This window comes from Bufo bufo, chromosome 3 (genome assembly GCF_905171765.1).
Source record: "Bufo bufo chromosome 3, aBufBuf1.1, whole genome shotgun sequence".
In the NCBI taxonomy this organism is placed as follows: domain Eukaryota; kingdom Metazoa; phylum Chordata; class Amphibia; order Anura; family Bufonidae; genus Bufo; species Bufo bufo.
Window position 1 is genome coordinate 38,651,625 of NC_053391.1, and position 6,785 is coordinate 38,658,409.

At 51.8% G+C, this 6,785-nt stretch overlaps 1 protein-coding gene across 2 annotated transcripts in view; it reads right to left on the bottom strand.

Annotated features, from left to right (window-relative positions):
• DYRK1A (dual specificity tyrosine phosphorylation regulated kinase 1A) overlaps positions 1-6,559 on the bottom strand; it is a 77,975-nt gene extending 71,416 nt beyond the window's left edge. For both annotated transcript variants that reach the window (XM_040423098.1, XM_040423097.1), the window contains exon 1: positions 6,152-6,559. The gene's annotated coding sequence lies outside the window, so the exon portion shown is untranslated. The remainder of the gene's footprint in view (positions 1-6,151) is intronic.
• Between the last annotated feature and the right edge of the window lie 226 nt (positions 6,560-6,785).

Here is a 6,785-nt window from a genome sequence, read left to right on the forward strand (position 1 = left end):
GTTGTTCGGGTGCGGACCCACTCACTTCAATGGGGCCGCAAAAGATGCGGACAGCACTCCGTGTGCTGTCTGCATCCGTTGCTCCGTTCCGTAGCCCCGCAAAAAATTAAAATAACCTGTCCTATTCTTGTCCGTTTTGCAGACAAGAATTGGCATTTCTACAATGGGCCGTCCGTTCCGTTAATTGCGGAAAGCAGACGGGAAGCTTCCGTTTTTTGCGGATCCGTGGTTTGCGGACCGCCAAAAACGGAACGTTCGTGTGCATGAGGCCTAAGGCTACTTTCACACTTGCGGCAGAGGATTCCGGCAAGCCAGACGCAAACTGATGGCATGTCAGACGATCCGGCTGAAAAATGCATTTAAATACTGGATCGTCTCTCCGGTGTCATCCGGAAAAACAGATTCTATTTTTTTTTTTGCATTTTTTAAAGGAAAGCTGGATCCGTTTTTGCCGAACCGGCAACTAATACACTTCAATGTAAATTAAGCTGGATCCGGCAAGTGTTCAGTATTTTTGCCCGGAGAGAAAACTGCAGCATGGTGCGGTATTTTCTCAGTCCCAAAAAACGTAAGAGCGACCTGAACTGAAGACGTCCTGAACGGATCGCTCTCCATTCCAAATGCATTAGGATAAAACTGATGCGTTTTTTTCTGGTATTGAGCCCCTAGGACGGATCTCAATACCGGAAAACAAAAACGCTAGTGTGAAAGTAGCCTTAAGCTGTGAACAGACGGAGGGCGGCCCGGCCGCAAGACCAGCTGATACGGGGTATGTCTTCCGTTACCTACCTGCCTATTGCAGAGCTGTTATTATTTTAAATGTGCTGGGACAATAAACAATATTGGGTTGTGACGGTGGACGTACAAAACTAAACTGGAAATGTGTGGCTGGCGGTAAACAAGTTTTGCAGGTTTTCCTTAATAGCGGGGATGCCCAACCTGCGGCCCTCCAAGCTGTTTCAAAACTACAACTCTCAGTGTGCCTGGACAGCCACAGCTATTAGGGCATGCTGGGAGTTGTAGTTTGGGGGGGCACAGGTTGAGCCTCCCTGCTTGATAGACATTGAAGGAGTTTTTCCAGATGGGTGGGGCCGTGACCCCCGTCACCCCCACTGATCAGCTGCAGTGTTCTGGTGAGCGCTGCGGCCACCTGCTAGGCCAGTGATGTCACGTTCGTCAGTCACATGGCCAATGTACCTGGGCTGCAATAACCAGGCACAGCTGCTAACCCGTGTGCTAGGGTAATGCGGCGGAGATAAAAGGTGGCCAGGACGGGAACTGCTGCGCATGCGCGCCTATGCACTCTCCCATGGTTCTAGCCACCAGAGAGGTCAGTGCTTTTTCCTATAGTGTTTGCAAGCACGACCAGCACTGATGGATTGCAGGGTGGTCGTAACCCCTGGGAAGGAGGCATGTGATGGAAAAATTAATCCAGCCAGCAAAGGAGGCAATATGGACAATCATAATACATTAATAAGTGCCTTGTATTAACTTCCTCTACATTATAAATGCCACTTGCTGGAGTGAGAGGGGTTTAAAGGGGTTGTCAGGATTCAGAGCTGAACTCGGACATACCCCCATTTTCCCCCCGGCAGCCCCCCTGACTTGAGCATCGGAGCAGTTCATGCTCCGATGCTCTCCTTTGCCCTGCGCTAAAACGCGCAGAGCAAAGGCATTTTCCGGAGTTCCGGTGACGTATCGGGGCTCTCCATTGGGCTGCCAGGAAGCCCGGTGACATCACCGGCACTGATGGGCGGGCTTTGTAAAACGGCTAGAGCAGCACTAAAGCCCGCCCATCAGAGCAGGTGACGTCACCGAACACTCTGCCGGGCGGAAGCCTCTGCTCGACAGTGTGTTATTGTAAACAAAAGAGCCTGTGCCCTGCGTGATCTAGCGCAGGGCAAGGGAGCGCATCGGAGCTCCGATACTAACATCAGGGGGGCTGCCTGGGTGAAATGATGGGTATATCCGGGTTCAGCTCTGAACAACTGCTTTAAAGGGAACCTGTCACCGGGATTTTGTGTATAGAGCTGAGGACATGGGTTGCTAGATGGCCGCTAGCACATCCGCAATACCCAGTCCCCATAGCTCTGTGTGCTTTTATGCTGTAAAAAAAACTATTTGATCCATATGCAAATAAGGGCTCATTCAGACGGCCGTATGCTGTCCGCAAAAATACTGAATGCTATCCGTTTTTTTGCAGATCCGTTTTTTTTGCGGATCCGCAAAAAAACGGATAGCATTCAGTATTTTTGCGGACAGCATACGGCCGTCTGAATGAGCCCTTAACCTGAGATGAGTCCAGCGTGAAGGAGCCCAGCACTGCCCGCATCCTCCGAATCTCCTCCTTGCTCCCTGACGTCAGAAAGCTAGAGCGCCGTAATCTCACGATGTGCGAGCTAGCGCATGCGCAGTTCGTTCCCTGAGGCTGATGCCAGCACAGGGACGGAACACTATGACGACACTGCGCATGCGCTAGCTCGAGCATCGCAAGATTACATAGCTCGAGCAAGCTCTGGCTTTCTGACGTTGGGGAGCAAGGAGGAGATTCGGAGGATGAGGGGCGGTGCTGGGCTCCTTCACGCTGGACTCATCTCAGGTTAATTTGCATATGTATCAAATCAGTTTTTTTACACAATAAAAGCACACAGAGCTATGGGGACTGGGTATTGCGGGTTTGCTAGCGGCCATCTAGCAACCCATGTCCTCAGCTCTATACCCAAAATACCGGTGACAGGTTCCCTTTAAGCAGCAGAGGACAGCTCAGTGATGCGCAGTTACTTCTTCACTCCAGCACAGAGATGGGTATTATACCCGATGATGCCCTGAGACTGCAATAAGTACTACACATCATGAATTTCATCAATGTGCTCTTTAGCAGAGGCCTCCAGTGGTTGGGTTACTACAACTCCCAGCAGCTTTCAGTGCACACTCAGAGTTGTAATCCGGAGAGCCACAAGTGGCAGACCCCCGCACAGCAAGGTCAGAAAAAAGCCGGGTGACAAAACATTCACAGCGCCGAGGCCACTGTCATAGGACCACAAGGATAAAACTCAAAAGAATGAGTTTGTTATATTCCCAAATACAGGAAAGGGGTCTGCCAGGACTGAACCCATCAATAACTAATTGGTAGAGGTCACACCCCCGACCTGTCAGCTGACTGACGAGTGTCACGTCCCCTTGTTTACCAGGCACAGTGCTGCTCATTTTGCAGTGGCTGTGCCTGGTACTGCAGCTCAGGCCCAGTCAAGAGGATGCACCAAGGCCTCTCTAGCCCACTGATTGGTGAGGGAGCCAGTCCTGCCCCTACCGATCCGATAGCCCATCCTAGGGATACCAAGTCGGAGAAAGCCTCTTCCTACGACGCACGCTACGTCTCCACTTGTCAAACTTTCCTTTCCTATAGTCCTATTCAGTGCCCCCTCCACAGTCCGACATACACCGCCGAAGGCAACCACAGCTATCACCCTGTACCACTGGCACATGGTAATCTCTGGTACTCCAGCAGCTGTAAAACTACAACTCCCAGCATGCACACTTGCTTGGCTGTTCTCTCAGACTCCCAAAGAAACCAATACAGCATGCTGGGAGTTGTAGTTTCACAGCAGCTGGAGATCGAGAGATTGGCAAGAACCATATCACCTGCAACTGATTGGGAAAGGACTTGCAGCCTACGAAACGCTGAGGACCAGAATTTGGGAACCACTCGGACGTAGACATTACCCGAGCTGCAGGGACCTGGGTGATCAATGAAGAAGGGCTTAGAAGGCCAGGCCCGGGCAGTGAATGTCTACCTCCGGGGTAGTCCTGGATCTTAATATCTTCAGGATAGGCCATCACTATCAGCTCCGTCTTGGGGACTGGCCTGAGCAGGATACCATCCATCCTCAGGACAGGGGCTTAAAGGGGCAGTCCAGTTTAGGAGAGCCATTTCATACACCCTATTGGGGGAACCTGAGTTACCAGAGAGGCCTCAGTTCGGGATGCCCGTCTCTCGCTCTGTAGGACCTTTCCGCGCTGTAATGCTTAGTTTCACCTGTGGTGGCGCTGCAGAGACCCGGCCACTGCCGGCTTTCCCCATAGATCACAGCCGATCACCAGAGGACACACATCTGCTTGTCGTCCAGGAACCTTTCTAACCAGTAGAAATTGTCCAAAAGCGGAGAATCCCTTTATCCCTGCCCCAGAAGAGACTCTGACTGTTCTTCTTACAGGTTTCTCACGGACTTCACACTTTAGTTCCTCAATAACTTTCAAGATCTCATCTTGCTGTTAGTGAATGGAAATATCCTGATTCTCAAAGTGTCCTGATGCTCTTGCTCACTCACAGCTGAGGGCTTGTTACAATGTATCTGTGCAGATTAATACACTCCATCTGGGAGGTAGGAATTTTGGGGCTGCCAAATTTAACTCCGAAAGGATTGGCCTAAACTGTCACACAGTAACAAACCCTCACCTACGGAAGCTTTGGACCAGCGTTCAGTCTCTGAAGGCGTACCGTTGCGATGGAAAGTCGCTGAACTTCATGATTTACGGTAATTACGGTATTTTTATTTGGTAACATTTCCTGGTGTTGAATGAGATATTGCTAAGTGGCAAGGAAGGTGTTAAAACAGGTTATTATCCACCGGTTCAAACATACTGCGGCGCCGCTGCTCCGTCTACGCGCCATGACCCGCGAGCAATTGCTGCAGCCAATCACTGGCCTTGTGCCATACACCGCTGAGGCTAGTGATTGGCTGCAGCGGGGTTGGATTGGCGCAATAGGGTGGTCTGAACCAAGGAGTATAACTTCTTGTATTATCATCACACCTTCCCGGCCATTTAGCTATTTTTTATTTTTTTTTCAAACTTGCAAAACTATTGGAAAAGCCCTTTTATTTCTTCGATTCTGGACAATTCCTTTAAGGCAACAACGTGGCTACATATCAAGTATGCAAACAGCTGGTCTCACGTGCAACACGTCCTGAGGTGCGGAGTCATTTTTGTCACACGACTGAGACATTTCCCAACTTTGCCCACGCTCCTCTACCTAAAAACACACGACCGCCCCCCTCTCTCACGACGTCGGGACCACGTGGACAACATCAAATGAGGGTTTTCGGCTGCAGCCAAATCCTGTTGAATGGTCACCACCAAGAGACTGGATGCCCGACACATCCGGAGCCTCGTAACCCAGCGCTGCACCTCCGACAACAGACACGACCATCACTCTGTATACAGATATCTGCACAAGCCATGTGAGCCTCCCGGGGGGGGGCATCGATGCCCGTCGTGTTCCACGCCTGACACGAGCCCGCGCCGGAACGTCAGCCCATCCTACCACAAACTCCCCAACAAGTTCCTTTTTCAGACCTGTGCTCCAATGCTGCTGTCAAACTACAACTCCCAGCATGCCCTCAACAGCCTTATACTCACAGCACGGTCATGCTAGTGCGGGGCGTCCAGCAACCTTCCGGTAAACTACAACTCTCAGCATGCTCCATCCATTTCCATGATAGTTCTTAGAAGAGCAGAGCAAGTAGACATGCTGGAAGTTGTAGTGTCACAACAGCTGGCGTGCCAGAGGGATGCCTACAGAACCGACCAGGGGGGGGGGGGGGGTCACACGTGTGACATAAACAACCGCCCCCCCAACCGACATACGTGTCATCACGCCAAGCCCCGCATCCTATACCTCCAACCACATGTGGACTGAGTCAGAGCAAATGACAGCCCTGTCACCAGGCTGAATCATAGATTTGCAACCAAAAAAAAAAGTCTGAGCAAAAAAAATTAAAAATAAAATAATGAACGTGCAAAACAGTAAAATCCTCCACGACCCGGACCCCCATGACAGCACCCCCCAAAATAGAATATATACATCTTAATGGGTGCAACCTGCACCCAATCTACCGGGGATGGCACCTCTACCTGGGGCAGCCGGAGAACATGGGGGGCTTCTAGCCACACCCACAGGCCCCTCTATTAATAACCCCCCCCCCCCCCATACAAAAACCCTGCCTCCCCCTCCCTCTCCTGAGGAGGCCGGTGGTTGCCTTGGCGGCACCTTAAACAAATGTACAGACGAAATGTCACCAGCAGAAATAAGGAGGGGGGGTGATGGAGACCCCCATGGACGGGAGCTATGGCGGGGGGCTCGGCTCCTTACCCGTGTCCTCCTCTGCTGCCCGCCAGACGACGCAGCTCTCTCCAGTCACATCGGTGTCCGGGGCCTGAGAGGCGGAGGATGAGCCGGTGTCCTCACACAGCGCTCCCGCTCCGCATCCCCAGCTCTCCCCGCCTGCTGCTGTCACTGCCGCTCATATCCCGGTGCAGGAGATCCCACACAGTCCGCTGCCACTACTGCTGCTGCTGCGAGGGGAGGAGGAGGCGGCGGTTGTTCCTCGGGTCCCGGCCGTATACAGGATGGAGGGAGAAGGAAGGGAGGGGGAGGGGGGAGTCACAAAATGGCGCGCGTTTCCAAAGCTGCGGAGCAAGGGAGGAGGGAAGAGGAGGAGGGAGGACAGGGAAACCACTACCGCCCCCTCACACACCGACGGCACCTACCACCACCGGACACCGTAACAACAACACCTCCTCCTTCCTCCACCGTCGTGAGGAGACTCCCCCCTCCACCAATGTCTTTACCCCACACCGTCATATCTCTTTTAGTCACGTTAATGTTTTAATCAACATTTTTTTTTTTTATTATTTGACGTATTTTTTTTTTTATTATTTGACGTATTTTTTCTCTCCTCGGGAGGATTCGGGCTGGAACGAGAACCCGGTTTGAAAAAAAAAAA